The following is a 22,046-nucleotide window of genomic DNA, read 5'->3' as shown; positions in this document are numbered from 1 at the left end:
GTTGGAAAAAGGCTTTGGGATCTGCAGACTGAAAGGTGCTATATAAATATGAGTTATTTGCAAAAATGGATTTTATAACCCCATCACTCTCCTCTGGTGTACCTCTTAATCTAAAGGCTCCAGTATTCTTTATGATCATTTAACAAGATCTATATTAAGCTTCAAACCTCTTCAGTGCACATATTTTATATTTGCATCACTTTACAGCCTGAGTCAATGCAGTGGGAACAGATTTGGTTTTCTGCCCAGCTCACACAGTAGGTCAGCAATGGACATGACTTGCCTGCTTTGATAATTAGTGATTCATAGTGACCTGCTGTCTGAAAATGGTGAGAGACCTGCCGTAGCTTTAGGAACAGGGGCCTTTCAAGCTGTAATGGTCTTGGAATATGCATGCTTCTTCCTGTCCTTGCAGCCTTTCTAGGAATAACTGATGGTTTCATTTAGGCTCTGGGTAAGTGGGTTTGGATTACAGGCACAAGGCTCTGCCTCTCAGGCCAGTTTATCTGTGTTTGATCCATAGTCACTGTTCCCATTCCTTTCATAAATACTGGGACAAGAATAAATGATGAAAGCCTGTGAGTATCTCCATTAATGCAGTAATGGTGACGTGATGAGCAAACTATAGAGACTGAGCAATGGAGGCAATGAGCTGGCATTTCTCACAGTTCTGCATTCAGGCTTCCAGACTCTTCATTGCTAGAAGATGAAGGATTTAAGCCCAGATAAGCATTTCTTGAAGGAAGATGATGAGAACTTCATTACTCCCGGTCCTTACACTTCTAACCTAGTGAGCTTTTGAATCTGCTTTGAGTCTTTATTAGTGGAGCAAAAACATTGTTCCTAACCTTTGCTTTATTATTTCTGCTTGGGAAGATGTGAGACAGGAACCAAATTTTGATCTGTGATACTTCACTACAATGTGGAATGACATTCCTGAAAAGCAGCTGTTTCGGACTGAGTCTGGTGACTTGTTTTGAGCTTCCAAAGCTGCAGAGCAACAGCAGGGCACAGCCGCTCTCTTGCTTCTGCTCAGGGAGAGGCTCTCCCAGCACAGTGTCTGTGGGAAGTCAGCAGTATGTTAATGTCTTACCAACAGACCTTAGGGAAGGCACGAACAGGCTGATGAGTCTCTTTCCTCCTCAGCAAGAAACGCTGTTGGTTTTGAATTCATCATTTGTGTTGCTGGAGAGTATAGGAGCACAGCCTTTCACCTTGCCATGGGAAGCAGTGGGCACGTTTGCACAGGATGTGTGTGGACACGTGCTATGCCCCGTGGGTTGGGACTGGGATAGATAGTGTGAGTATCCAGGTTTCTCTTTGCTCCCACGTGCTCTGGGTCCCTTCATTAGTATCTTTGCCAAGTATCTATTGCTTTCGGGCACACTAAACACGGTCCCTAAAATGCATTTGTTGCTTTATGTCTTCGCAGTACTCAACAAGCATTAGCGAATTAATCTTTCTAATGTGGCCTGTAAAATAGATAAATATTATTCTTGCCCTGTAGTCAGAGAAATGAAAACAAGGAGATACAGCAGCTCCATCAAGCTAACCTGGAAAGTTTTGTTAAGGCCAGAAATAGTGAAGAGTTCTGACGTTTGATGGCAGTCGCCGTCTGTGCTGCCACAGGCAGGTGTACGTGTGGCATCCTTTTCTAGAGGAATTAACAGCAGAGAACTCATTTGTCATTGTGCTGATAAGCGAGATGTAGCATGAATTCTAATTTTTAGCTCTGCAATCCACATGGACTTCACCAAGTCTGGAGCTGCCAGAAGGGACTAAGCAGAGCGCGATCCCTGTTCGCAGCATCACTTTATTTTAGATGCTCAGCTATCTATGCTCAGCTGCATTTACAGGTGCCACAAGATTTAGAAAATGAAATACTGTGAGACAGCCACTTCATTTACAGCTGCCACGTAAATTGGATTTTGAAGAGGCATCTGAATTTAGGATGTTTCTTTCCCTCAAACCACCAAACCTCCCAGAACTGGTGAGTCTACTAAGCAGCCTTTCTACTGATCCTCAGTAGTTTTGCTTGTTCTCACCTGAAATCTGGTAGGAGGGAAGGTGAACTATGGAGGCAGGAGAGTACCCTGGATTTGAAAACCAAAGAAGCTTCCTTTACTGCTCTCAGTTTGAGCTAAAATTTCTCTATCAAGTTTGTAGCTGCCAGCATGCGGCTGGAAATTATTTGCCTTACTATTGCATGGCTGTGTTTTGAATAACGTAAGTCTTAATAAGAAAAAAAATACAGCCCAAAAGCTTGACATCATTTTGCCCCGTTTGATGATCAAAAGTTCTTTTGTTCTTTGTGCTGCCCCTGTTGTTTTACATGGAGAAGTGAGGCTGCACAGGCAGCTGCAGAGAAGAGGATTGAACTCCAGGAGTGAGCACCTGGTGATACCTGGAGGTGATGTGTTTTGTACAGAACATTTCATTAGCTCCCACAACGCTAGCGGACGCCTGTTCATTAGCCATATACGTCCCAAACCAATTGCCATGTAGCTTTATCCCAGCAGTGCCATATACAGAGCAGGAGCATTCTGGAATTCAAGCTAGCCCCTCAGTAGGAGATGAGGGAGGTTGGTCCATCAATATTTCACTGCATTTCTGCCCTGCGACAGAAGTGGCTGTGGGATGTTTCTCTCTAGCTCTTGTGCTTCTCAAACTTATCTCCTTGACAACTTTAAACAAGGTTTTTTTGGAACAGGAGCTGTCAAGGAATGACTCCAAGGAAGTTTTCTTGTTAAAACATGTTGGCTCGGCAGCACCATCTTCTGTTCTGCCCTTTGAACAGCCTTGGACATCACACAAAGTGAGTGAGCGTTGTCTTGGCTAGCTCAGGGCAAAAGGAGAGTTTGAAAAAGATGGAGCTAATGTTTTCCATGCTGGGAGCCTGAACCATAGAGCTGACACAGGAGGTGTGGGTGCAGGTCTGCAGAGCAGGAGGACAGCAGGGCTGTGGCACACAGCGGGAGCTCCTTCGAGCAGCTGTGGGCACAGTGCTGGCAGCACAGTGGAGAAGGAGAAAGTGAAAGAGGCCGTGTGCAGACCCAGACTCGGAGTCTGAGGACTCCAGGGAAGTCGGTAGGTCCCATCAGTGTGTTCCCAATGCTTACAAGCTCTGTTGCCTTTATCTTTGCAGTATCAAGCTTGACACCTCATTGTATTAATATATGTACACAACTGCCTACGTGTGTTACTATAGCATATATATTTATATGAGAGAGAATATCTATGTTTTACTTCTGATTTAGAGTGTTTTTGTTAGGCCATAAGTAATTAATACATGAGCGGCTCAGATCCTTGCATGGTAATCCCCACACAAGAGAAAAGTGCTCCTATAAAAAATACAACAAAGGCCTTAAATCTAACCACAACAGCTTTCTTGTCAGAGACACTCGGTGGCAGGAGCCTGCAACACAGCCATCAGCCCCTTTTCAATATCCACAACACAACAATGTGGGAAATACTTGGACAGCAGCCACAGCTCTCATAGCAGCTGCTGCTACGGTTTTGTCAGGATTAAGTTCATTTCAATTACAGAAAGGCTTGTGATCACCTGCTAGGAGGTTTTCAGCAGCTCGGGTGGCCGAGGGCATGTATACAGCTATATTTAGCACTGAACCCCTTACGTTTCCAGCACCATCCCATTTGCAGAGAGCTCTGTGGACATTCCCTACGAAAGTGCTTAAATATAGATTCCTTCTTCCTTCACGGCTTGATACGAGTGGAATTTTTTTAAGATCCCTGTAAATCCTTATTTACTTTGAGGAGAATTTAAAGGAACTGAGGAGACGGACATCGGGTCGTGGATCCCTTTGTTACTGCTGCATTGCTCAGGCTGTGCCAGTAGGGGGCTGAGCACTGCAGCTTTTGGTGCTGTCCCACCCCTTCGCTTTCCACAGCCAAGTGTAAATAGTGCCAAGGGCAGGAGTGCTGGCCATCGCCTCAAAAGGGAGCATTTCACTGGCACAGGGGCTGGCGATGATGCAGGCATCAAAAAGCCGGGCTGAGAAGGCAGCATGGAGACCCGGAGCCCTCTGTGCAATTAGTGTGGAAAGGGAGAAAATGAGGAAAAAGAAGATGCCCCATCCCTGGAGGTGCTCAAAGCCAGGTTGGATGGGGCTCTGGGCAGTCTGAGCTGGCAGGTGGCACCCAGCCCATGGCAGCGGGTGGGAGCACAGTGGTCCTTAAGGTCTCTTCCAACACAAGCCCTGATTCTGATACGACTAGATCCTGCTTTGAGTAATGGTTACAGCCAGAGGATGCACAATTTCACATGGCCCCCCTTGATCTTATCCCAGGTGTAAATGAACCCAAGCAGCCTGAGTATATAAGTGGTCATTAATGCTCATCACCATGCCATTCCTTGCTGGTTGTCACCGGAGTCCTCCATCACTAGGAAGGTGACAAGTTGGCAGTGAGACGTGGCCTCCAGAGTGTCTGCACTCACAATTTCCTGTGCCTGTCTGCTTTCACTCATGTGTATCCTTCCTTTCCGTCCATGTTTGAATGAGACAGAGAGGGATTTCTGACATTTGAATGCCACAGACCAACTGATGCTGTTCTGCACGTTTGCTTGTCATGTCCCATCAGCGCCACGGCACCATCACACAGGATGTGCTGCAGCAAAAAGGGACAGAGAGCGAAGCAGCCAGAGGACAATGTCAGCAAAAGGGAAGCCTTTGGTGACAGCAGCAAGTAGGGTGCTTGGCAGCTATGGGAAGTGGCTTCTAAGGAGAACATCTGGCACCTCACCTTCTGGTAATGTATCTGGCAGGCGAGCCACAGCTATCGTTTGGCTTGGGGGGTGCTGTGATTTGGTTTTCTTTTTACAAATAAATTGGAAAGTGGCTAACGCCAATTTTTAAGCATCTGAATAACTGAAGCTTCGTAGCACTTTCCCAAGTGCTGCCAGAAGGTTGTTCTCAAAGGAATTCATTTTGTCTAATTAAATATCTCTGTAGAGCTCTCCAAGTATCAAACCAAAACATGCAGCACTTTGCACGCTGGAGCCTGGCATTGTGAGCTGACGGGCGGGCAGATGGAGCTGATGGTGGTGGTGGAAAAGTGAGAGGATAAGCCTCCCTTCCTACCCCTGCCCCAAATAACCGGTTTTGTCCCCCGTCTCAGTTCACCCATCTGTAAAATGTCTGGAAAATACTTGCTATGGCAGGATTTACCCAGAGGGAAGCTGGTCGTGGTCACGGAGCGTGAGGCAAAGGCTTTGTGTGAGCTGAGAGCTTTGTGCTTTTTGGATGGTGTTGTGATGAGCAGGGGCAGCAGCCCTGGTGGGAACCGGAGGATTGCATCTCTCTCTGCACTGCAGCAAGGCAACACTCAGTGCTTGCAAACCCCAAGCATCCAGGCCTGCCACTGTGTGCCCAAGGCTGGCTCCCAATCTCTGGGCGTTGTTGCATGTTGCACACCAGAGCACTGAGCTCCAGTCTGGAGCCAGAGGGCATCCACCACAGAGTCCTGCCCTGGCGCATCCTCTTGGGTTTCCACCTCACACAAAACACCAGGAATTTCTGCTTTCAGCCTTCTGCAGCTGCCAGCTCCTTTTGAAGTCCCTACGGAGTGCATACCTTGCAATACAGCTCCCCAGTTGCTGCTGTCAGCTCCTCTCTATTGAAGCATAGTGTTTACATACATTGCTGTGTTTTTGCAAGCCAGAGAGATTTTTCATGCTTGGAAAGCAGAGGTTTTAAAAATATTTCTTACCATAACACCTTCGATTTTATAAAACCCCTAACAGTCCTTACAAATGAGGTTAAACAAAAAGAAGTGGAAAATGGCAAAGTCCTCAGAAGGTATAAATAGCAGTTGAAATGTCAGGTGCAGCCAATTGCTGCTTGGTGTGTGTTATAATATGTATGTTAAGTACCATCTCAATTACTTCTCAGACCATTCTGAGTTTGCTGCCTTTACCTATAATGAGCCTTTTCTCTATTTATAGGAGACTCTTCTATACTGCTGAAATGCTGGATGAGATTCCACAAGGTGAAAGCTGTCAGATGCTGATTACCTTGCAGCAGACAATAAGGTAATCCTGGGGCTTTTGGGGGGCTCCTTTAGCGAAGCTGCAGACACTGAGATGAACGTTTGCATGCTGGATGGTTTCCATTGGCAGGAATAAGTTCTTTGTTTGGCTAAGCAACTGAAAGTAATAAGGGATGTGTAAAAAACGCTCAGTGTTCTGTTTCTATATCCACTGATAATTCAGCACATCTGGTAACTGACGTTTCCAATGGCCCCATTCCTGTCAGTGCTGGAAGGCTCCCAGGGGTGGATAGGGGCTCAAGGTGATTTTTGACAGGAGGGGGAGCTCTCTCTGCACCAACTGCTGTGGAAACACTGCTTGCTTCAGGCGGAAGGGCAGGGAAAAAGCCACGCTCACCATTTTGTTCCTTTGTGTGTTTTCTCATCTGTTTGCAGGAATTTTGCTGTTCTAACCTCAGTGATTCAGGTTTATACATTTATAGCAAAGCTATATAAACGTAGCAGTAATACAAGCTTCTGTGCAAGGTGTGGTTCAAGAAGAAACATGCCTGCTTAAATCCAACAGCTTGGTTCTTTTGGCACGGGAAGGGGATGGTGCACTGCTCACATCCCTCACGTCCCTAGGGGAGAACACCTCCCTTGTAATGTCAGGAGTTGCTAAAAGTATGCAAGGCAGTAACACACCGTATCCAAATTTCTTATTAGCAGCAGCAGATTTCATATCAGATAAAAGTATTGCTGCCCTTCAAACTCAAATAAATAAGAAAAAACCAAGGACTTAAACATGAAGGGAAGGGAAGGGAAGGGAAGGGAAGGGAAGGGAAGGGACGGGAAGGGACGGGAAGGGACGGGAAGGGAAGGGAAGGAAGCTGCAGCAGGATTCATTTCTTTGACTGAGATTTGCATGTTTACAAATAAACATAATCCCAGTTTTCTGATCACGAGGACTCTGTCGGGGCAGTTCCCTTGTTCAGCTGTTCAGCACTGTGCACCATAACTTGTTTGGGCTGTTCTGGAACACCTTTGTTTCTCACTTGCAGCAGTACTGCTGCTTACTTTTCAGTTTACATCATACCCTTTTGTCCAACGACAAAACGCCATACATCCAAACACACACACACTCATCCAAAAGCCCCAGCGATGCGAACCAATCCAGAAGCTAAAGGCATAATTTATTTCTCGGCGGGTTTTTACTGCATTCCTAGTTTCTGTTTGTTAATTTAATTATTTTTTTCCCCCCAGCTATTCCGGGTTTTGCAGCAGGGCAGAGGCCCAGGGCTGTGCAGCCGGCAGGTGGCAGCAGCTCGTTTCCAGCGGGGCCGGAGCGGCTCCCGGTGCGGGATGGCAGGCACCGAGATCGGTGAGCGGAGCTGGAGGAGCCGAGTTCTATTCGCTCGCTAATTTTGTGCTTCATTTCACTCTGTCCGTTTGAATATCAGATGTAGTTTAATTCTCCTGGCTGTTAACGCGCTGAGCGAGTAGGGCAGATTAGCAGCCCTTGCACTTGAATTCCCAATTCCTTTTTTGTCTTAGCTCATAAGGCGGAATTACTTTCCAGTTTACTGCAGTGGACAAAGTGTGTGGCAAAGATGTGCTTCCTTTTTACACACTGTGCTGGTTTTGGTTGGATTACAGCTGTGACCTCAATCTCTGTATACAAAGGTGTGTAACAGGATTTGCACAAGTTGTGATAGGTGTTAGGCAAAAAGCACAGCCAGACAAGCAGGACTTCCTTTTTGCAATTCTGATCTTTGTCTCAGAACAGGAGGAATTTAAAGTCTGCTGGTATCCATCTGGTGAAGCATCCAGAACATTTTTCATTTTCATTATTTGTTTCTTCTCTGAGATACTTGCAGACATTAACAAATTGTGTGATCCCAATGACTGTTTTAACACATCACCGAAACAATTCATACTTGCAACAGCCTTCAGAGTCATAGTATGACTGCCTGCTGAAATAGTTTTGCTCATTGATGATAGAACGCTTCTGTGTTTAAACAAGACATTCTGTCATAAAAAAAAGCCAAGATGGAGCTTTGACTACAAAATTCCTAGCAGATGAATGGCATTTCAGGGCCAATTTTATCTCTGTGTATTTCACAGTTTCAGGAAGATTCAGAGGACTTCAGCATTTCATGCTGACAACAGGATGGAGATGTGGACCCACCTGAGTGCACCTCCCTGGGCTGGAATGAAACAGAGCAGCCCCACACTCACTGTGGAGAAGGAAATGGGACCAGCTGCATATTTTCCAGTTTCTGGCAGCCCCATCTCAGGAGAGGTCAGTACAAACCCTTCAGTCCCAGTTTGCAGATGTGGGTGTGAAAAATCTGTCTTCACATACAGTGTGGGATGGCAAAGAGACATGGTTAAAGTCAGGGTCCCCAGAAACCCTTTCCTCATAGCACTGCTTTAGTCTCTAGCCTACCCTTGGCATTCACATTCATTTCTCCCTTAAAGGTTTTGCATTTATTCAGTGTAATGTGTCAGTGTGGTAGGGCTGTGCCAAGCAGAGGGGCAGCCCTGACACCACCACCGCAGGCATTTACAGCACAGCTGTGCCAACAGGACATGGGGCTAAGGCTGGGGTGCTGATGTGGGATCTCCCAAGCGCTCTCAGGGCTGCTAGGTGGGCATTATGTGTGTTTTGGAGAGCAACATGCATATTTTAGCATATTTTCCCAGAACAGACAACTGGAACCTGTTTCTCCATGAGCAGAAAATAAATCCCAGTTTCCTGCAAATCTGCGTCCTTTATAACTGGATTCCACCACAAGCATCCCAGCTGCCTGCCCACCCACACTAGGCGGGCAGGACGTGTTGTGATTAACTGTGCAGTAATTGTCAGCTAAAGCACACGTGTGGGCTGGGGGGGGCAGCGGGATGACAGATGGGTGCATTTACAGCCTCCTTACCCCCGGCTCAAGAGCATGGGATTTGGGAGAGAAAGGCGGAGACTTCTGGTGGGTTCATGCACCTTTCAGACGGGGCTGAGGTCGGAGCTCAAAGTGTTGCAGGGAGGCAGTGGCAGATGGTGCAGCACAGCGTTTCCATGGGGAAGTAAGACAGCAGGACTGAGCCAAGCTGAGCCGGTTACTGTCTCATGTGATTTCACAAAATGTCCACTTTCTGTATCTCCCAAACACCCTTCCCAGGTCTGCAGCTGCAGCTACCAGCACATCAAACGGGCTCCTGTTGGCTGCAGGCTGTAGCCGTTTCTGCATTTGGCCTTTTCTGGGCTAACGCAGAAATACAGAAAATGTATAAATACAGAAACCAGAAATGCAGTTGGGTGAGTGAAAGAGCTGGCAGTGTCTCTCCTGAAGTTCCTCTTCCTATGTTTCCTCTACATCTTCCTGCCCCCCTACGTGGTCAAACCTTATCCCAGCATGAAGGAAACGCAGAGCAAGCTGTGGTGGCCATGCTCTTTCTCCCCCACTGCTGTTTTTGCAAGCTCAGCAGAGAGGTACAAAGCTGCAGCAGAAGCAGAGGCACCAAGGGAAGGTTCAGCAGTTTGTTATGAAGGGCATGAAGCTGCAGCTTGACAAACATCTCCTGACATACTGGGGGTCGGCACCTGGCCTGGCCGAAAACCCTCTGTTTCACTGTCACCCAAAACTGCTCCTCAGCCCAGCAGCCTGCAAGGCCACACAAGCACTGCTGCCAGCTCTCTCTCGTGGGTCTGTACCCAATTAAAATGACTATTAACTATGGCTCTCATTAGTAAGATTGACAGCGACAACTTTTAATCATGCGCTTGGCTTGTGGAAGAGGTGGAGGAGGGAACGGCTCACTTTTCCATTTACCACGGATACGCTCTTAAAAAAGCAACTACAAAAATTCCCTGCAAGTAATTTGAGTGCAGTGCAGCTGGATTTTAAAATTCAAGATTTAGGCCTGAGAAGGGCAAAACATGTTTTAAATCCCCATTTTCTCTCCCAAGCCAGACGAATTTGAGCATGGATCAGGTTCAGTTAAGATTATTTTCCACAATTACTTTTGTATTTCTGCCAGGACTGATTTTTTACATCCTATTTACAGTGGTGGGGATAAAGTAGAGGTGCTGACATGGCTTCACCCCCACAGTGCTGCTGCTAAAGATACACATGGAGCTGGCCTTGGCAGCTTACCCAGGGCTCTTGGGAAACAGCTCTAAAAATAAGCCTGAGGAGAGCAAGCTGCTTGCACTGAGTGGGTGCAGCATTGCTGCTAGCTGTGCTACAGTCCCAGGACACTGCCTAGGGCTTCTCTAGAATCACTACCACAAGATGGGGTTAATGGCTCAAGGCGTGCTGGGAACTGCTGGCCTGATTTATGAATATCTGATATCGCAGGTGTATGAAAGGGAGAGGAAAAACCTAGCTGTGAGCTAGAATGGCCCTGTGTGGCCAAGGGTGGGGTTGATCAGAGTGCAAAGACCAAACGCAGCCAATCTGTGCTGTGTCCTTCTGTCCCTATGTTAGTCCCTGGGAGCTGTGCTCCACAAGGGCACTGCCCTTCCCTCACCTCCTGCTGAGATGCTCGTTGGGCCACAAACCACACAGTGAACCCACTGCAGGTGCAGGCCGTGACAGTTCTGCTTGGTGCCTGGATGCGGAAGGGCTGGCACTGCGAGAAACAGCCTTGTACTGAACAACACACAGTGTCTTAAGCTGGGGGCAACAATGTTATCTTGATCTTGAAAGAAACCCAGGCCAAACCTTTGAGCAAAGCTGAACCTGGTTGTTTGCAGTGGGGGGAATCTGCAGAAATCAGGAAGCTTGAGGCTTGCTCAAGCAGAAATGCTTGCTCAAACCGCAACAACTGAAGGGGAATTTAAGAGAGCCAGGGGCTTTTTACAAGAATTTGCTCTTTTCACACAATGCGAGTTCCTCCAAGCAAGCAGGGCTGTGTGAGAGGAAACGTGAGAGTTGCTCAGGAGTCTCTGTGGGCAAGATGGAGCCAAAAGGCAGAGCACTGTGGGTTTCACAAGAACTGGAAAAATGAATGCAAAATGAATATTCAGGTGGATTTCTGCGCCCACCCTGGCTGCAGGAAATGCGGTTATCCAGTCACTGGCTGCATTTGGTCTTCCCCTTATGACAACAGTATCCGCTATATGGAAACCCAGATTGCATTAGCAAAGTTATAAAAAAGCCAGCAAAGCCATGACACATCTGCGTTCAGCTCCCTCATGCACGGTTACTGAACTTAAATTCTTTTGCTGTCTGTCAGAGCACGGCCTCAGCAGTGCAGCAGAAAACACCAGCAGCTCCACAGGAAGAGAAGCATGGGGCCGCAGCTTACTCCAGCCTCGGATGCCTGCACATAGATCTCTTCTGAGCCCAAGATGAGCTTTCACCCACAATGCACATTTGTGGTTCTTCCAGGAGGTCTCTGTAGCAGCATTATGCAGTGCTGGAGGGTTTCATTTCATTTCTCTATACAGCTGTAAAAGGTTTCTCGGAAACCAGAGATCGTTGCATTTGACTTGAGTTTGCTTGTCTGCCAGAGGCTGTTTCAAGTTACTCTTTGTAGCCATACTGAATGAATCCCGAGGTGAGAAGGAGGCAGCAACAACAAGTGCTCTTTATCCTTGTTTAGAAGTCACTGCTTCTAATTATGTTCCCTCCTTGTAATCGTTAATATCAAGAACTACAAAATGAGGTCAACCTCTATTAAATGCAATGACTTTGCCTGCGGAGTTGGCGATGAAAGCAGCTTCACAATAAAGGTTTCCATTGGGGGGGAAGCTTCTGTTTCAAGAAGTCCCCTAACCCAGTGCAGCGGCTTCATTTTTCATATGCTGGTTGTAACAAAACATAGAGACTAGGGCTGAGATTTTAATCAGCAAAAACCCAGGAAAAACAGAAGAGTAAAATCTAAACATGCAAATTAAGAATACAAGAATACCAAAAGACAAGTTGCTGCAGGTCTGGCAAGCAAAACCTTAATTGGCAGAGATGACTGAGAGCTGCACCCTCGAACCAACTCTGGGTTATCATGAGCAACAGCTGCATGCAGCAAGAGGCAAGCAAGAGCAGCAGGTTTGCCTCATTTACCTGTAGGTAAGTGGGAATTCCCTGCACCTGGTTCCCTATAGGTGCCCCCAGTAAGCAGATACTGTGTGCTGTTTCTTGTGGTGGTAAAATGAAACTCGTTATGGATACAGGAGCTCATTTTGAGATGTGAAAGACTACTGGCTGTGTAGCAGCACTGCGTTCTGCTTGGTAGAGGAGTGTAGTCCTGTCCCATTGGTAAGTCTGCAATCTCTAATGTCTGATTTTCACCCAGCAGTAGCATGCAGTTTAAATGGGGTCGTAGTGTTATTACAGCTATTTGCATGGCTCTTTAGTTTGGCTTTAAGGTAGGCAGGCACAGGGCTGCCTTAAGAAATTGGCCTCTTTTTCACTTGAAAGTGAAGGTAAAGATGGCCACGATTTTTCAAAGCAGCTGATAAAAGCTTTGTGACTGGGGAAGTGAGATTGTTTTTTTCTTAAAGACTCCTGCAGCTGAGGCAGAGCGTTATTGTGACTTCAGCTCATGGCTACTGTTAACTGCACCATGCACGGGTTGCCATCTCTGAGGCCGTGCTGAAAGCAGATCTACCATGTCTCCTCTTTGCTGCTCAGCTCTCTGCTTTGCATTTCTACCACTGCAGTCTGCTGAAATACCATGCAAATGCTCCCTGCCTTATTAACGCCCCAGCGTGCCGCTGACGCACTGCAGACCAACCTTCCCCGCTTAAAGGGGATTCTCGCCCTTTAAGAAAAAGCCCGCAGTAATTTTCCATTGCCCTGCTCTCTCCTGCCTACGTGGCAAGAATTGTTTGCGGAGGCCGGAGCGCAGCAAGCACCGATCCTGCTGCGTTGCCTGGGCACCCGCCTCCCTGGGTGGAATTGGGATTCAGTCCTCGTGCTGTGGGTGGGTGACAAATACTGCCCTTCCAAAGCAGCCTGGGGTTGGAAACACCAAGAGCCTCCCCAAATTGTGATAATAATAGATCGGGAGTTATCGCCTGCGATGATTTCTCTGCCTTCGCGCAAGGAATTGCCTTATTAAAATGAGGTCTTGTTTGCCGCTGCAATAGTTGCTTCTGCAAAGCAGCGTGTCACATCACAGAAATCATACCAGCATATCTTAAATCCCCCTGCTTCTGTTGTTCTCATTTAATAAACGAGATGGATATTAGCTGCTCTGCAGCTTGCTAAACAGATTTCTTGGGCAGCCCCTGGGGTGCCACTGGGCGAGTCCCTGCCGCAGTCTGTGGAGGGCTGTGGGAAATGCCTGAAATACTTGCAGCACTGCTGACAAGCTGTGTAGCAGCAGGGAGGACTGCCTTTACGTGCTTTATCTGCCTGCTGATGCCAGGAGAGTGCAACAGGCATTACCGTGGTGGCTCAGGGATCATTTATTTGTGCGAGGCTGGATCTTTCCACACAGGTAGCACAGCTTCTGTGTGCTTCTGTTAGCTGCCTGTATTGTTAAGGATTTTCCCTACATCAGTGAGGTCTACCTCCTATGTTGAGAATGACCAAGTGCCCAGATGCTCAGGACTGAGCTTCTACATCCCAAGGTCACACTTCCCCTCATGAGTAACTTTGAGGTTAGAAACAGCAGCTTACCCACCTGTGTGCTGCCTGGCTCCCTCTGCTCAGTTATTTTTTTTTGACTTGTCTCATCTGTCCCTGGATTGTGAAAAACTTCAGCTGCTGCCTCTGAGCAATCTTACTCAATCTTGGTATGAGTTTGGCCTTTGAAAAGTAATCATTAGTAATGGCTGTTTTCCTTTTCACTGTATTTTCAGGCATGAAAAGCAGGAGGTCTGGGCTCAAGAATTTTCCAGCTAACCCAGCAGCAAAGGGGGCCCCTTACTAACACTGGTTTGGCCCCTTCTGCATCAGCTCCAATGTGCTGCCAGTGCTGGACATTGCTTGGCACAGTGCAGTGCAGGGGATCTGGTCCGCCAGGAGCAGGACTCGCCTCTTGTTGGAGCAGTCAGGAATGTGGGTGAGTCACTGCTTTGTCTGAGGAATGCGACCTTAGATCTTGGTTTCTTAAAACTTTGTTTGCTTTCAGAACTGCAGTAGTTTTGAAGGCAGCACACGCTGCTGGGTCTCCTTTGCCTCTCAGTCGTAACACCAGCTTTCATATTTTTCATTTCTCTATCTTGTAGAAACATGCAGGAGGGAATACCCATTTTTGCATGCACTCGTAAGTCCGTAGGATCCCATAGAATTATCTAGGTCAGAGCATGCAAAACGAGCTGGCGTTGCCCATTCTTCTCTGAAGCACAGCCTTGATACTGTGGTTCTGCCACAGTATCCTGACTTCTGTCCCCAGCGGTCAGGGCTCGTGTTCTGTACAGCCACTGCAGCAGGAACTGCTCAGGGTTCTTCCACAGCAATGTGACTAATGAAAGCTGTCTCAGTTTCCACATGACACTAGAATGGTCTTTGAGGCTGATTTGTTTAAGGAGGGTGAGAAAAGCAGAGGAGAGAACGGGCAGGGAAAACAACAGAACACAGCACAGTCTTCCAACTTTTGTAGCTTTCAACTGTTTAATTAAGCTTAGGGACCTGTGGCCATTTTGCGAATGGTTCATCTGATTTCAAAGGGTTTGGATACCTCAGGAGCTATTGCTACCTTTGAAAATAAGGCTTTTCATGTGGATGCTTCAGCATGAGCTTAGGTTCTTCCTATTATGTTTGCAAAATGGAAAAAGATGATGCTAAAATATTGCTCAAATATTCCTCGTACTGTTTTCCTTCACGAGTATTTGATATCTAAGCCTGACCATATTTATGTAATAGATATTTTCATTATCTATTTATTGCTGTTTTGCTTTTTACAATTTATGATTTAATTCTACCAGTTATTTCCAAGTACTCTATATTTATTCAGTAGTGAGCATGGACTGCTGTGACCACATAATTATATCAAAATGAATTTAGGTTCCTTTTGTTGCAAAACATTCTAGGGCTGCAGATAGAGACTGAATGTATGATAAGCTCTGAGCATTGAGATCACAAGAAAAGCTATCTACAAAATCCTACAGATTAAGGTCATACACGAGTTACTAATTCTCCCTCCAGTGAGGTTTGATTGCAAGACATAGTCAGCTCCCACTGACTTCTTAAAATGAGATGGCTTGAAAAATTGACCAGATTCTGTCAAATCTGCTGCTAGAAGAGCTGGAGGTGTCGAAGAAATAGGAAACTGTCAGGAAAGAAAGAAGCAGGGACCAAGAGAGGGTCAAAATCCTTGCTGGCTAGCAGCTTGAGAGTGAAGGAAATCACTAAGACTCCTCCTTTTTCTTTTTTCCCCTATTGGAACTTGATCTGCTGTGGAATTATGTTGCTCACAGCAGTGTTTTTGGGGCTGGGACTGAGGCTCCATTGTGCCAGAATACGCATCTTTCCAAGTAAGAGATACGAGAGCAGAGAAAATATGGAGAACAGAATAGGGGGGTAATAGGGAAAGCACCTTGATCCTACAGAAAATTCAGCCACTGTCTTCTCCTGTGGAGGCAGAGATGCAACAGTCCACAACTGTATGGGGAAGGACAACAGCAGCATGTGCTTTTCTACCTCAATTTGCTGTTATCTACGTTTGGTCAACACGTTTCCCTGTGATCCGTGCAGCAGAGGGTAGCACTGGGCTCATCAACTTAGAGGAAGTATTTTTATTTGTTGCATCTAAGTACCTTTGAAAGGTGCCAAACTGGATATCCCTCTAGCTTGTAGATTTTTGCTTGGTGTTGACTTGCAATGCATCATGTGGCTTTGTGCTTGCTTACCTTCTGTTACACCTTGAAGCAACATGCCACAAAGCCCTGGTTTGCTGGAAGTTAAAATTGGATTACTCTCCATGGGCCAGCCCTATGGGAATGATTTAGAGTAACTCATTTTGCCAAATGAGTGAGGTGTATCTTTACAGGGAGCAAAGCACTGTGTTTTTAATGGTTAAATATCAGTCAGCTGCACGCACATTCCTCTTGAAATAACCCGTGGCCGTAACAGTCTCATCCTGCTGGAGCTGTTATTAGTCTCCCCCTTTCTTCATGATGCCTGTAACTAGGGCACGCTGCTGCCTGGCTGCACATCCCAAGGGAGCCTGGTGCTGTTTGTACAAATGTGATTGGGCTGCAGAAGGGGTGGAGAAATGCAGTTCTCTGTGCAGGATATATTTAGTGAATGCAGCTGTGGGAGGCAACAGGAACAAGAGAGCTCTTGTACTGCCAAGGCTCAGAGCTTGCAAGACTAAATCTGCTGTTTGCTTTGCAGTACATTTCTTCCCCTCTACGGTGTTTATTTGAATGTAGATTTGCACTTCAGTGTAGCCAGAGCTGCTCTTGGAGCTTAGAAATGAGATGTCACAGTGCCAACCCTGTTAGCTCCTTCTGCAGACTCTGAACTTTTTCCTGGGTAAGGAGGGATATTTGACCTCGTTTTCTCCGTAGGAGAGACTAGTGTTGTAGGAATAGGTGTGTCATATGCTGTGGCTCCTGCCTGGAGTGGAAGCAGCCTTGCAGCACCAGGATGGCCTCTCCCCAGCAGCAGGTGGGGAGCTTAGTGCATTTCGTGCTGCCATGTAAACACTCCTGGCTTCCCTGACAGTCTGATCCAATATTCTCTTGTACGTCATAGAATACAGAGAGCACAAAAATAGGTCTGCTGACCTGCCCAGTCAAGTGGGAGCCTGTTGCCCTTAGGTGTCCAGGCATGGCGCTGGAGGAAAGGGCTGGGAACTGAACCTTGTTTCCTTTGTTCCAATGCAGTAGGGGATAAAAAAACAATAAGATGAGTGCATGGAGGACTGTGTCTGGGCACAGGGGATTATGAAGACACATATGTTTAGAGGGAGATGGGTTCTATCACTGCTCTCCCATGCAGAGGTGTTGTTCTGCCTGGAGAGTTCGCGTAGGAAATGCAGCACTTCCCCATAGGATGGCACGGATCTGGAAACGCTTAGAGCTTCATTAGAACTGGCGCGCTTTAGTTCTGGATGCGGCCGTTTGGTCCTTGCAGCGCTTTCAGCTCCTCACCTCCCCGAGCCCGTGCCTGAAGCTCGAGTTTCCCCGCAGCGAAGCGGTTAACTCTCTGACTAATTGGCTCCGAGAGCTCCAACCCTTCGCAGCAGATGACTGCGGGCGGGGGAGCTGCTCCCTTCCCCCATCGCAGGAGCAACCGCTGCACCGAGAAACCCAACACCGCGCGGCCCCGGCCCGCTGTGCCCCACGGCGGGGCGTCGTCCCGCAGCAGTCGGGGGTGGAGCGGCTGCGCGGGTCAGGCTGAGGCTGTGCAGAAGGTTCTGCCCGCACCGCCCCTCTAGGCCTGAGAGCAGGGAGAGAAAAATAATAGCGAACACAAAAGAAAGTGGTGTTCGCGGCCTCCTGCGGGACGCCGTGCGCCTTTCCAGGCGGCGGTGGGTCGAGCCGCCGCCATTTTGTGGAGCGGGGCGGGAGGAGCCATGTTGTGGAGCCGGAGCTGCTCCGCCTGGAGCGAGACAACCGCCCTTCTGTCGCCCTCCTTTAGTGCGAAGGATTCTAGATTCAGACTTAAGATAAAGAAAAGAATAAATTATATACATATAAATTAAAGACAAGAAGGGAAAGTAAGGAAAAAATGTTTTCTCAGGGAATGAGTGGCGGGAAACAAAAGTCTTCTCCATAGGCTGCAGAAATGGCGGAGCTGTAACGTGGCTCTCGCTGTGCGGCCGAGGTGCAGGGAGATGAGGTGTTTCAGCAGGAGGAAAAAGGTGCTTTTGTGCAGTATTTGGCTCCGGTAGGAGAAGATGGCTGTACACAAAACAGCGGTGCTTTCTGATGTGGCTTCCAGGTGTTGAGACAGATAGCTTTGATTTAAAAATCTCAGGCTGGCTGCAGCTGTCAGAACTGCCTGTTAGATGGGGAGAACGTGGAGGTTTTTGTCAGTATGGCCAGGCTGACTGCCCTCCAGCAGGCCATCCTTAGAGCAAAAAGCAGCGTTTCTGCATGGGCCTCTGGTGTCTGAGTTTACTTTCTTTGCTCCTGGTTCTCTCCCTTTCAGAGCGCGTTATACAGCTGGTTTGTTTAATGAGCCTCTGGGAGAGGGAGCGTTAATGCTGGCATTTGGGAAATACAGGAGAGATTGCTGCATGTGATTTTTGGTTTTGTGTCATTGTTTTCTGGTTTCAGACTCAGGGAAAGCTGCTCATCTATTTTTCATGCTGCTGTATTTTTATCCTGGCTTCCTAATGAGGCAGAGCTTGTGAAACCGTGCTGTTGGAGGCCTTTAGCGTTTGATCCAATGGTGTGTTTCCAGCAAATTTCAGTGAAGTTTGTGGGAAGCTCTGGGTTACAGAGGCAAATCAGTGCTTCCACTAGAGAACTTCACAGTGCGTATAAGGGCTCATTGCTCTGCTGTCCTTGCTGCCCAGACCATCAGCGTCTTCTGGTCAGCGATGCTTGGCACAGAAATACTCCAGCCCATGCTGTGTGGCACCCAGCCCTGCTCAGGACAGGGGGCAATGAGCTGAGATTGTTGGGGAGAGGAAAGAACCTGTACACAGCACTGGGATTTCAGAGAGCTTTACTCATAAATGAAGCCAAGAGTCAGCTTCTTGCATGTTAACTGCAGTTCAGTTTTGCAAGGTGCCCGATTCTCTGTCTCTGCCTCTAAAGGAATATTTCCTTTCAAATTTGTCTCCAACTATGAACTGCCTGAGGCAGTGATTCCTTTATCACAGAAAAAGAATGGAAAGAAGCCGTTTTGCAACCTCAGGATCATTATTTTCTTGATTGCCCATCTGTATTCTTCTTGGGGTACCTTAAATCCATAGGTCAGCGTGTCCTGAAAGCAGCGTGCATCGATTGCCAGCAGCATGTGCAGCATAGAGATCTGGTACAAAGTTGATGTACGTCTTTAGTTTGCTTTTGTAAAACTGCATTATTATCATAAAGAATATAGTAATTGTGATTTATAAAAATTACTTTCCCAGCATATACTAGTACACTTTTCTGAACCTCTCAGTTAGGTTCTGTTTTCTCCTAAGCTTAATTCCGTTTTAGCGTCACTTGAGTAGACTTTCTGCATTTAAATAATTGATCTTCAGCTTCATTTTTTGTTCCAGTTTTGGTCATTTTTGACTGTGTATGTGTATATAAAGACAGTCCTTTATTAATCTTTTAAACGTGAGGTTTTGTTCATGCAGTAAAAGCTCTCTCCAAATACTTATTATCAGTACTTGATTTTCTAGCCAGCAGCGCAATGTTTTAATAACTGGGATTAAAAAAAATAAAGTCGGTTATTAAAATCCCAGTGTTTCAATTCTGCTCGTTATGATTCTGAATTATTCAAGCATTTCACTTAATTTCCTGCACATACACACTTGTATTCCCCATACGTTTCCCTCCACAAAGTGTTCTGGAATCTTTTTTGTCTTGTGTACGTTTGCTCTTACTCAAAATTCTTGCAGTTCATTTCAGATCCTTAGGACAACATTCCATTTAGACACACCAAGAAAAAGCTGGAGTGATTCCACTGACCTAAATGTAATTACTCAGAGTGAATTAAAGGCACAGATGTGCAAGTTAAGGCCTATACATCTGGAGTTGCAAGAAGAGATCAAAATCACAGCTTTTGTTAAAATGTTAAACGTTTCTGCGTTTTAAAGTGAGACAATTTCTAGAGCAAGTTAAATAACTTTTAGTTGCGCCCAGTATTCAGTCTTGAAGAAAATAAGTGATCTTTTTGGGCACGCAGAGCCTGAAGTAGATCTTCCACTGGGCAAAAATGCAGTGAAGTTTGCAGTCCGATAGTGATTGGATGTCTGACCTGAGCTATCTTGTCTTGTGCCCTAATTTTGCAAAAAGCTCCTGGCCTTATGTTGTGGCAGTGCTGTTCTGACAGTGCTTCTTCGGGCTGCATATGTTTTTTTTACCTTTTATACCCTTTTAATATTAAATCTTTGAGTAAATATATTAAAAAAAAATTCTTAGTGAATTATTTCATTGAGACAAGATCTTCGCCATTGATGACTTGGTTGGAGAGAGAGAGAACATTTGTTTCAGCATGCAAATTTATTGCTTTCAAGTATTAAACCTGCTTATTGTCAATGGATAACATGCTGGACGTGCACAAAACTGTTTCAGGCTGGGTGAGGCCCTGCCAGCAGCCAGCGTGTAGCAAATGGACTGCAGGAAATAGAAAACCTCATGGGTAACATCAGGAGCTGTTTCTGGGAAGGTGACATTCTAATCCAAGCACGTCCCTGATACAGTATCACTACATCAAAAATTGGTTTTCTCCTCATCTAACTAGTGTTGAGAAATATAAAGGAGTTTGTTTTGAGCTATGAGTGTAGGAAGCCTTTCCTTTTATATATGCAATGCGTTGTCATGCTGGTTGTCTATAAAATTTAAAAAGTAGGCTTGTATAATTTCGGAGAAAAGCGTGGTTCCTGTTACTGCATGTGGCAATTTGCTGAATAATGCATCATTTTGTCAACTATTATATAGTAATCAATACATTGCCCTGTGGTGCTACCTGTGCAGAAGAGAAAGGAATGAAGATTGTTATGGAAACAGGCTGTTACTATGTTGTTTGACTTGCTTGGAACAAGAATCTCATTCTGTATTGTATTTTTCGAGGCCTGGGTTGTTTTTCTTTCTTTATTCTAGAGTAGCTGTAATTCGTCTTGCTCTCTCCGAGTGAAATTCGTCATGTTTGTGAGGGCAGCACAGAGCCCTCGTGGCCCTGGAACTCCAGAGATTTTTCAAGAAGAAACACCTTTTGTTATGTTTGTCATCAAAGCTTTCATAAATCTCCCTTGGCGAAAATAAAAATTGAGATTTAATAAAAAATAAGAATTAAATATTACAGAGGTTTTTTCCCTTGATTTTTCTTTTTAATCTGTAAACACAAGTTTGTGCTGTTTTCCCTATTCTCACACTATTTCTTAAACTCTGAAGCAATCAAACGTTACTGACTCGCATTTGAAGAAAACAAATTGGAAGGATGAATAGATGAATGATTTCAGGAAGTAAAATTTAAATCTGTACAGGGCACAAGTCATGGTAGGATGTCAAATTACTGGAGTTTGAAAAATACTACATTAACTTTCTAGAACTTCTGAATTTTTTTTTTCAGTTGTATTTGAAATCCAGATATTCTGAAGGTTTTGTTTAAAAACTATAAAATATTTTTTTTAACTCTTTGCATATCAGCTGTGTGTTACCTTGGAACACAGGAGTACGGTGTCTTTATTTTGAAACATGAAGCTGGGCACAGCTCTCCTAACCTTGCCAATGCTTTCTTTTTTTTTTTTCTTTTCTGACTCAAGATGAAATGATGACCATTCCCCATCACAGCAGAACACTTCTATGACTTTGCAGACTGTATTTACAACCAGAATGGTAAGAATACTGATTGCAGTTCTTCATTTTAAACCCTACAGGTTTGTCTGACCTTTGCATAACTATCAAGTCTCCTAAGTTTCCAAAGCAGTGAAGAGCGTCAGTACAGAGAAGTTAAAGCGTGTAACTCAAGTGATACAGCCTGACTTCACCTGTAGCTGTTGGTGTTAAAGTTCCTGGGAATGTCCACATTAATCTCGTTTGCTTTCAGAAGTGATGTCAGTTATAAGCAAAGTTGCATCATTCTTCTTCATGTCCAGATACTTGTTAGCACTTGCACAGATTCAGGTGTTGAAGCAGGTGCGTGGAAGGAGTTGATCAGTATTTTTTTCTACCATGTCCCACTCCTTTCATAAAAGTTTGCCAAGCCAAGAAGAATAGTTTAATAGTTACCCAAGAACCAAACTTGACAAACCAGGGCATTCCATACGAGTAGCTGTGGTAATAAGCTCCAGCAGCTAAATATATAAAAACATCAAACTTCAAATTTCAGAGCTCCTTGAAGAAAAGAGCTCTAGATTTCTCCAGAAGAACAAGTGTGTATTCCTTGGTCAAGTCAACATAAAGTGCAGTAAGCACCAGGCAGTAGTTACCTTTTTTCTGTTTGCCTTACTGTGTGTGGGAATTCACACCAAATGAAATGAGCTGGGCAGGTTTTTGAGTG

At 45.8% G+C, this 22,046-nt stretch overlaps 1 protein-coding gene across 1 annotated transcript in view; it reads left to right on the top strand.

The window, feature by feature from the left end:
• The first annotated feature begins 11,965 nt into the window (after positions 1-11,965).
• The window catches only part of CHD2 (chromodomain helicase DNA binding protein 2), an 83,106-nt gene continuing 73,025 nt past the window's right edge, over positions 11,966-22,046 (top strand). Inside the window, exons 1-4 of the mRNA XM_042824224.1 lie at positions 11,966-12,053; positions 12,158-12,242; positions 13,793-13,995; positions 21,310-21,382. The gene's annotated coding sequence lies outside the window, so the exon portion shown is untranslated. The remainder of the gene's footprint in view (positions 12,054-12,157; positions 12,243-13,792; positions 13,996-21,309; positions 21,383-22,046) is intronic.

The sequence above is a fragment of the Centrocercus urophasianus genome, unplaced genomic scaffold, assembly GCF_019232065.1.
Source record: "Centrocercus urophasianus isolate 14NV4802_14NV808 unplaced genomic scaffold, USGS_Curo_1.0 seq_23, whole genome shotgun sequence".
NCBI classification, from domain to species: Eukaryota; Metazoa; Chordata; class Aves; order Galliformes; family Phasianidae; genus Centrocercus; species Centrocercus urophasianus.
Note: the sequence above shows the minus strand (reverse complement) of the source record. Positions and strands in the feature narration are given on the sequence as shown.